The sequence below is a fragment of the Spinacia oleracea genome, chromosome 6 (genome assembly GCF_020520425.1).
Source record: "Spinacia oleracea cultivar Varoflay chromosome 6, BTI_SOV_V1, whole genome shotgun sequence".
Taxonomy (NCBI): Eukaryota; Viridiplantae; Streptophyta; class Magnoliopsida; order Caryophyllales; family Amaranthaceae; genus Spinacia; species Spinacia oleracea.
The window spans coordinates 70,006,030-70,016,659 of NC_079492.1; the positions used below are offsets into that span (position 1 = coordinate 70,006,030).

Consider the following 10,630-nt stretch of genomic DNA (forward strand, 5'->3'; position numbering starts at 1 on the left):
GCCGAAGAGACCATAAAATGTATGGTTTATATCTCAGTGGTCTCTTTGCATAAGAAACCATGATTTTGGTGTGGTTACTTATCTTTGATAAAAAAAACCATACTTGTAATATATGTGGTTTCTTTGATACAATATTTTTTTCAAAAAAAAAGATTTCTTTGATGAAGTCACCATTATTGTATGAAATATGGTTTCTTTGACAGTATTTTTTTCAAAAAAAAAAAATTAATTCGAAATACACGAGAATCATGAAAACATGGACGGCATAAAGAAAAATCCTCAATTAAAATAAAATTAAAAATTTTAACAAGAATTTTAGTAGATTGATCCACTGATCAGTGCAATTACATAGTTTTTTTGTACAAAGGAAATTACATAGTGATAGTTGGAAAGTGCAAAATATATCAAATGCCAAAGTTATATCCCTGTTCCTAAAAGTAGTTCAATTGGTTCCAAATCATTTAACTTGTACAATTTCAGCACTGGCAAGCTTCTGGATCTTATTCATCACCATTGGATTCTTCATATGATCTTGTGCAGCCTTCGGGTTCTCCAACAATTTCGTAGTGATGGTCTTCAAATCAATCAAATATCATCATAATCATCCTCATCCTTAATCAATAAATCAATCAAATATCATAATCATCATCCTTAATCAATAAAGAATTAATTCTAAATTTTTTAGTGATTGTCTTCAAATTTCACTCTCTCACTCTCCTCCATTATCAATCAAATTCAAAACCCAATTTCAGAAATCAATCAAATATTATCATCAGCATCCTCAAGATGATGCACGACTTTTTATTGGGGAAAATAGTGACCTTACTCTTCGATTTCTGGAGACCAGATTCATGGCTCAGTTACTCACTCACTCACCCTCCTTTTCTGCTTCGGATTCAGCGAGGAAATGGCGGACCTACAGGAGTGGAGAAACCTTCATCAACAATAGTTTTGGCAAGGTACCACCGTAGAAGGTCTCAACATCCATGCCGTCTTTAGCGAATTCAACGACGACGACGGGGTCACCTTTGGAGAGCTTTTCGCCTTCGGATTTGATCCAGGAGATGATTTTACCCTTCGTCATGGTGGAGGAGAGTGTCTTCGTGAAGATTTTGCGGGTTTGGGGGCGGATACTGGTGGTGGATCGGGCGGTGGTGAGGAGGTGTGGAGGGAGGTTGTTGTGCGAGGCGGAGATGGAATGAATTCTTGTTTAAGCTATGAAACTCGTTGTTCAGAACTGGGCAAGGAAGAATCCGATCGAAAACAAAAAAATCGCAATTTAGAAGGTGGACCATGGTGCACATAGAGCATGGTGCACCTTAAGAACATTAGTATATAATTAAAAGAACATCTGATTACGTAAAAAGAACATTGACATATATTTTATTTTTATTTTTAATAAATTGTGATTTTTTATAATAAAAAAGTAAAACATGATATTGCATGTTCTTTTGCCGTAGTATCATGTTCTTTTGTTTATGCACATGTGTTCTTTTGGTGCACATGGTGCACCATGCTCTATGTGCACCATGGTCCATAGTCCACGGATTGAAAAAAAATGTCAGAGAGATGGTGTTGTTGCCATGTTATTGTTGTTCTTTAATTTTGTGCCTACATAAGAAGAAAAGTAAGAGTTTAGGGTTTAAAATAAATGAAAATTATAAAGTTTAGGCAGTTTATCAAGGAAACTCATAAGCCCATGAACCTGCAGTTACGACAATTAAGGAAAAGGATTTTACTTCAAAAATATATTAATGTTAATAATTCATTATTTCGAAAAAATCCTATTAAAAAATATAAATAAGTTTCCTAAAATAGTTTAATTACGATAAAGAGGGAGACCATATTTGTCTTGGATGTGGTTTCTTTGATGTCATTCCTTATTCATTTAACTTCATTTAGATATAAGATACCATGTTTCTTGAATTCGTGGTTTTTTATTAATATTTCAAGAAACCATATTTCATAATTGTATGGTTTCTTTACCTAAGAGACCTATTAAGTAACTTATTGGTTCCTTATTTGTGGTTTCTTAGCTCTTTTTTGTAGTAGTGATTGAATAAGTACATTCCGTAATTTTTTTTTGTACATATCAAATAAAACTTGCAATCATATTTTACATTCAAGCATTTAATGTTAATTAACTTCCAATGAATTGTGGAATTGCAGAGTGTTGATGAAAATGAATGTCAAAAAAAACGCACTTCCTCAATGGAAATCAGTTAAGGTAAATAATAACTTGTTCACTACTTATTGTACGGCCAAAACAAATACATTTCCTTATCTAATTTATCTTCTCTTTAATCTAGTGCGCCCAACAAGAGGGTGAGGTCGTGTGTGGCTATTACGTGATGAAATTCATGCATGACATATTCAAAAGTTGCAAGGAAATTCAAGATCTGGAAAAGGTACATAAAATAGTATATTTATGTTGTATTATTAGGCTAGAAATTAGTAAAAAAAAACTATTCGTCTATAATTGGCATGAACCGTCGAAAATGTCATTTTGGGCCAAATATGACCTATATCGTCCCAAACGAGCCTTATGTGTGCATAAAGAACTTAAAATGAATCTGATTAACCTCTAATTAAGCATATGAGACATAAAAAAGATATAAAAAGTGTCCTTAGGTTCATTTGTTGATATTTGGGATCGAAAATGCCATTTTTGGCCATAAATGACATATATCGAACCAAATGACCCTTAGGCGTGCATAACGAACTTAAAATGAGTCTTATAAACATATAACTAATCATATGAATCGTGAAAAAGATTAAGAATTTGAATATAAGTTCGTTTGTTGATAGTTGGGATCGAAAATGCCATTTTTGGCCATAAATGGCCTATATCGACCCAAATGAACCATAGGCGTACATAACGAACTTGAAATGAGGTTCATGAACATATAACTATTCATATGAATCATGAAAAAGGGTTATAATGTGAAAATAGGTTCGTTTGTTGGTAGTTGGGATCAAAAATGCCATTTTTGGCCATAAATGACCTATAACGACCCATAGGCGTGCAACCAGGTTGTAAAAAATGCGTCACTCAAAGATTAAAAGACTTTTATTGTATCATTTGCGAGAAATCTATTGAGAGGCCCATTTTCAAGGTTTATATTCTAAACTCTATAGCAAGAAAGCAGATGGTCAATGCAATTATTCGCCTATTTTAATCGAAGATTTTTATCTGTTGTTAGAGTTGGAATTATGAGTAATAATGGTGATTGGTGAAAGTGATAAGGATAAGTGTTGAGGGTTTAGAATGATAAATGTCAAATTTCCACATGGGTTAATTTGTTTTTAGAATTGAATAGCTACAAGTCTAAAGCAACAATATAGGGAAAACTCAAGCCTTGGACATGAGTGGACATGAGTCAAATAGAGTAGGTATGTGCTTCCTAAAAAAAATGATGGACTTGAGCTACAAATTTTGGTTTCTTATTTCATATCATAAATTTTGTTAAATTATGTACTTCCTTATATTCTTAATACTCGCAACGTTTGAAATTTTTACACTATTCACATATTCTACTTTGATTATTATTGGTTATTTATAAGTAAGATAAAATATAATCATGTAAGATCTTGTTAGATTTATCTCAATGTATACTTCCAAAATATCAATTTTTTTTAATTTTTGCTTAAAGAAAATTAAAGATATTAATGATCAAAGTTGTGCATTGGAATGCGTGAAAGTTACAAACGTTGCGAGTATTAAAAATCGGAGGAAGTATATACATTGATTTGGGGGTTAACATAAAAAATAAAACGAAGCTAACGAAACCTATATATTCACCAAAACGCAACCCAATAATATAACTAAAAATAGTTATTAAAATAAAAAAAATTAAACGAAACTCTTGCATAGCACGGGCTTCAAAACTTGTAATCTATACCTAGTCTATACCTAGTCTATAAAAAGTATAACCATAGCTTATTAGATGCCACGTGGCATCTTCTTCTTTCATCAATCAATTTAGTTTTTTCGATTTCCCTTTTGTTGTTATTTTTACAACTCTAAAGTCTCTTCCACTATACTATTGTCATTCAATATCAATTCACTATTTAATACATTTATTCATCAACATTTTCACCTCATCTCCCTCTTTAATACTCGATATGAATTTACCATTCAATTTATTTATATAATATTTCAACCTTCAAATTCTACATCTATTTAAATCATGTATTTCCACTAAAATAACAAACCCTTGATAAAATTAGAACTTTAAATAATCCTTATATGTATAACTGCCCGTTCTTTGAACGGGCTCAAGAGCTAGTTTAACTAAACTAATGCACGCTCCTGAAATAAATGCTATTAAACGTACTGATCCAAAAGCCACGTGTACCTTATGGTTTGCGTTATAAAATTGTCCTTCTCATAATCTCATCCTTTAACCGCCTAATTGCCCTTAAAATAGCTAGAGATTCCAATAAATGAAATCCAAAAAGTAACCAAACATTACTTAGCATCAAAGCGACTTAGCGAGTACGTTCTCTGTTTTTATTTATATGATATAATTGGATTTTGAACGCTATTCACAAATTCATTTAACTTGATTATGTGATTTATACTTAAGAAAAAGCATAATAATGTAGGATTTTATTATATTTGTCTTAATAAATATTTTCTAAATATCAATTTTTTATAATTTTTTCTTATTCATAATTGAAATATTAATGTTTAAAATTGTACCATTGGCAAACATGCCTAAATAATTGTGTCATTTAAAAAAGAACGAAGGAAGTATTTTATAAACAGTCAAAACCCGTAAACTTAACACCATACAAATATATAGTCCCTCCATTTCACAAAACCTTTTTTTTTCGAGCGGTCCACAAAATGTTTCCTATTTGTATTTTTAGCCATATATTTTTCTCACTTTTTCAAAATTTTGTGTCAAACAACAATAAATAAATAAAACATGATTGTGCTTTTTACACACATTCATCTTTTCTCACCCAACCATCCTCAAATCGGAAAAAACTTTATCTACCCACACCGGGTAAATTACCCACTATTAACAGAAAGTAGTGTTAGTGAAATCCACACCACTTTTATTAATTATTTTTTAATGTTCTATTAGTTGTGGGTTATCTACCAATTGGGTAGATGTGGATAATGTTCCTCACATCCACTTTTTTGGTACTTTTTTCATTAAACAATTATTTATTCTCTCCCGTTTACCATAGAGTACACAACCATGATTATCTTCCTTATACACATCCATTTTCTTAATTGCCGTATTTTTCAAACATAATTTTTTTTTTGAAATGAAGGGAGTACTTTTTTTAATAAAATATAATTAAAATTTCTACATCATCAACTAGAGATTAATTAGAATGAAAATAAGAAAATCACTCATCATAAAGTATCACTAGGCTTAAATATTTATTACACACCACAAACCTACTCAATTTTTGTTTTTCTGGGAAGGTAAACAAACAATCTTAGCTTTGTGGGTCGTCGTACAATCGATAGTGGTACGGTCAATCTTTTGAAAACATATGTAGCCATGTAGGCCAGGTGAGATGTTTTTTTTTTTTTTTTGACATAGATATAAGTGACATGATAGCTGTTGGTAAGATTTCACATTTCACATTTCACCAAATGTCACCCCAAAATAAAAACTTCTTTTGTCCTGAAATTTTGCTCCGAGTACTTTAATTTATACTCCCTGTATTTATTTAAGAGATACACTTGATCGGATATTGGTATTAAGAAGAAGAATTGAATAAAGTAAAATAAAAAAGCAAGTGAGGTTAGGTAGATATTTTAATAAGTAAATAAGTGGAGACCATGTCATTTTTGGGGGTGGGAGGTGGAGTGAATTTCTGAAATTATTTGTTTAATAAGATGGTGGGTCATAGGGTAAGTTAGATGTATTATTTAATTAGATGGTGGGGTTGATAAGTTACTAAATATGGCAAGTGTATCTCTTAAATAAATACGGCCGGAAAAGACAAGTGTATCCCTTAAATAAATACGGAGGGAGTACATTTTACTAAAAATTGGATATACTCAAAAGCAAGTGAATAGATATATACTCCCTCTATTCTCAAATGTTTTTCCTATTCCCTTTGACACACATGTCAATACACATGTTACATCGTTAATATCTCTAGTTACGTGTTATTAAAAATTATAAATTTTTCATATTGTTAAAGTATTCATTGAGACAAATCAAACAAGACCCCACATGACTATATTTTTTTTCTTATATATTGAACGTAATTCATAAGATTCTATTCCATTGTTAATGGTGTCAATATTCTAAATGGGAAAAACATTTAGATTCAGAGAAAACAATATGTGTAATGAGAGATGTGGGAGACATAAATTCTTATTTACAAGAGTAAAATTTAACTCAAAACCCTTAAAAGTTACCCCGATATATGTAAAAATTATATACTCCCTCCGTATTCAAATGGGAGTCACATATGACCGGGTACAGGTATTAAGGAAGAATAGTTGAATGAAATAAAATAATAAAGCAAGTAGGATTGCAGGAAATATTTTAATCAAGTAAAACAAGTGGAGACCATTAAATTTTGGAGGGGTGGGGATCGGGGTTTCTGAAACTATTTGTATAATATGGTGTGGATCATAGGGTAAATTAGATATGTTATTTAATTATATGGTTGGGTAGAAAAATTACTAAAATGGAAGTGTTACTCCTAATAAAATACGGGCGAAATTGGTAAGTGTGACTCCTAATAAAATACGGATGGAGTATTTATTTGTGGTAAATTTTAGTATTTATTTTAATATAAATTATTCCTTCAAACCCAGTAATCTAATATACTTCCTCCATTTTTTTATTGCACCATCTGAGGTTTCACGCTTGTCAATGCACTATTTTAGCCACTAATATCTCTCATTATACATTTTAAAAACTTATAAAAATTTGATAATTTGAAAATATATATTTCGAGACGAATCTAACAAGATCCCACATGAATATATTTTTATTTACATATAAATCACAAAAAATAACTTTATAAGGAAATAGTGCTAAAACCAAGATGGTGCAATTGTTAAAAAATGGAGAAAGTATATAATTAAAGCGGCCATATTTACCGAACTATTAGAGCGCCATGTAGGAAATTTAAGTTTGTTCCGCCCAATGAAAAATAAGATTTTTAATTTATTTTTTAATCAAAAAAGTCGAGCACCGTGTAGATAATTAATAGGTGTCACGTAGATATTTTCAATAATATATTAATTACTAATATATACAACTCCATCCAAAATCAATCACTCTAATAATTAAAAGGAAAATCTAAAATAAAATCCAATTCAAAATCAAATACTAATCCAATATTAGAGCGCCAGTAGAAAATGTAATGATTTTAGCCAATTAAAAATACTAAATTATTTTTGAATTAAAAAAGTAGAGTGTCACATAGATAAATAATTAGGTGCTACGTAGATAATTTAATTAATTAATTACATATATATACAAATCCATCCAAAATAAAACACTCTAATAATTAAAAATAAATCTAAAATGAAATTCAATCAAGAATCAAACTCTAATCTAAAATAAAATTCAATCCAAAATCAAACACAAATCCAATATTAGAGCGCCATGTAGGAAATCTAATGGTTTAAGCCAATAAAATATGAGATTTCTATATTATTTTGAATTAAAAGAGTTGAGTGTCACGTAGATAAATAATTAGGTTTCATGTAGATATTTTATTTAATTAATTTACTAATATATACAACTCCATTCAAAATCAAACACTTTAATTATCACTACCAAATAATAATTTTATGGAGACGAGAAATTTCGTCTAGGGGTTCTCTGTAAAGGGCGTCTCAAAAAAAATTTGAGACGCAATCTTGGCAAATCCATTACAAATTTGAGAGGGAATTTTTGAAACTCCATATACAATTTCATCCCAATTTTAATCTAGAGACAAAATTTAAGTAATTCGTCTCAAATTTAAGATGCTTATAGTATCCACCTCAAAATCCGTCTCTAATAATGCATAATTATGTAGTGAATCAAAAAGTAAATCTAAAATGAAATTAAATCCAATATCAAACAATAATCTAATATTTATAGTTAAAACACGCATATTTTCTAAGTTGTTAGAGCATCATGTAGGAAATCATAAGATTTCGGCCAATGAGAAATAAGATTCTAATTTATTTTAGAATTATAAAATGCTTTTGAAACCATTAGATTTCGGCCAATGACAAATAAGATTTCTAATTTACTTTAGAATTAAAAAATGCTTGTGCCACGTAGATAAAAAAGTAGGTGTCATGCACATATTTGAATTAATGAATGCTAATAAAACTCTAATAAATAAAAAATATATCTAATAAAACTCTACACACAAGAGTGTTCCTTCAAAAATCAAATACTCTAATATTATATCTATCTAACTATCTATGCAAATGTTGAACTTTTGAATATCATAAAGAGCCCAACTTAGGAAAATAATTCTTTTTATTTTATTTTATGTAATATAATAAATAAATTATATTAAGGATTATAACGCTACTAATATTCTTATTTGATATGAAACAATAATATATAGAATCACATTACTATGTGACTCTTTTTACTTCCCTGTATAAGTCAGAATGTCATAACCTCACCAATCGTCAAAGTCTAAACAATGAGATTTTGTGTAGCGTGGAGTGCAAAATAATTATGTAAACCTTTAGCAAAGTTGTGTTTCTTCCTTTTTCAAATAGTATGAATATTTAATTTTAATTCGTTCATCATCCCTTACATTAATTATTCGCGCCCAACACCAATGCGGAAGGGCTTAATGTTTCAAACAATGAAATTAATGTTATGTTTCAAATTATGCATATAGTAAGGGTTGTATGTTGTTACTTTATAGGTCGGGGACACACTGGACACCGTATATATATACTACAAAAGAAAACATATTATTTATTTTACTATGTAATTTTTTTTAACCTTCATAAATCTCTCCCAACTACGAAGTACAATTTATATCATACGCTAGTTTATATCATAGGATATTCTATTGTCATGTCTTCCAAGCAACTCGATTTTTACCCGCTATTTTAGGGTATGAGAATGTATAATTTAGGTCTTGGGGTCAAAATATAGCAGTTGGTATATGACTTTTATTTTAACATAACAATTTAATAGAATTTGTGCAACGGGTTAAAATCTAGTAATGTATAAATGTAACTATTTTACCATTTACATTTATAGATCATTTTTTTCCATAATATAAAAGTTAATTAAAACATATTCAAATTTATAAAAAACTGCTAAAGTTATCCTGGTGTACAATACGCTAGATTTTAGCTCGTACGATGCACGAATTCTATTAAATTCTTAAGTTAAAACAAAGCTCATATTTTTGTATATTAGATTAGATTAGTGTTTGATTTTAATTAAATTTTATTTTAGATTTTTTTTTAATTATTAGAGTGTTTGATTTTGGATGACTTTACATATATTAAGTCGTAGTAATTTGTTAATTAAAATATCTACGTGTCACCTGATTTTTTGTTTATGTGGCAGTTGACTTTTTTAATGCAAAAATAATTTAGAAATCTAATTTTTTATTGGGCGAAACCATTAGATTCCTATGTGGCGCTCTAATATTGGGTTAATATTTCATTTTGGATTGAATTTAATTTTAGATTAGTGTTTGATTTTGGATGAATTTTATTTAGATTTTTTTATTATTATTAGAGTTTTTGATTTTGGATGGAGTTGTATATATTACTAATTAATTAATTAAAATATCTACGTGACACCTAATTAACTATCTACGTGGCACTCGATTTTTTTAATTCAAAACTAAATTAAAAATCTTATTTTTTTTTGGCCGAAATAATTAAATTTTCTGTGTGACACTCTAATAATTAAGCAAATATGTCTTTTTTTTTTTTTTTTTTTAAGTTGGCCATTTTATTGGTCATCACCCAGCAGGATAATGCCAGTATAGCAAATCAATATCAGCACATAATTGCATATGAATTCACCCAACATTCTGAACTGGACTACGGAATATTACATCCATGCTAGAAACTCATCAGTGCGCGATGGTCCTTGCTTGGCTAAAGTGTCAGCGACAACATTGGAGGCCCTTCCTTTGTGTATGATATTGAGGCTCAGCCAGGAACTTCTTGCATTACGAATATAGTGTACTATAAATATAAAGGAGACATATTCATATTATGTGTCCCTTTTGTATGTGAGGTTCACAAACCAAAAAAGGTACGGAGTATAGATAAACAAATATGAACATCTATTTATAGAGAACGAGACAATGTTTTAGGAACGGAGGGAGTAACATAACAATCATTAATTAGTAAATATAAAAAGGTGAATGAGACATTTCAATAATACTCCATAGTTTACTCACCAACTGGATGGAAAACAAACATCAATATAGTATATCTTCAAATTACGGCAACGTAAATCAACTCATCCAAATAAAAGGAATGTGACACGTGGAGGTTTGTAAAAAGACTAATTAACAACCAACATACTGAAAAAATTAAGAATCCCTCTTGATTTACAATAATCCTTCTACTCTCACTGCCTACGATCCAAATATCTCTCCTAATTGTGATTGAAACACAATGTCAAGAGCAAATATAAAAACA

General features: G+C 29.7%; 1 long non-coding RNA gene across 1 annotated transcript; it reads right to left on the reverse strand.

Moving 5' to 3' along the window:
• Positions 1-257: 257 nt before the first annotated feature.
• Positions 258-1,364, reverse strand: LOC130462598 (uncharacterized). Its single transcript, XR_008923141.1, has 2 exons — positions 827-1,364; positions 258-612 (listed from the first exon to the last, which is right to left on the reverse strand). It is a non-coding gene; the product is annotated as an uncharacterized lncRNA (long non-coding RNA).
• Between the last annotated feature and the right edge of the window lie 9,266 nt (positions 1,365-10,630).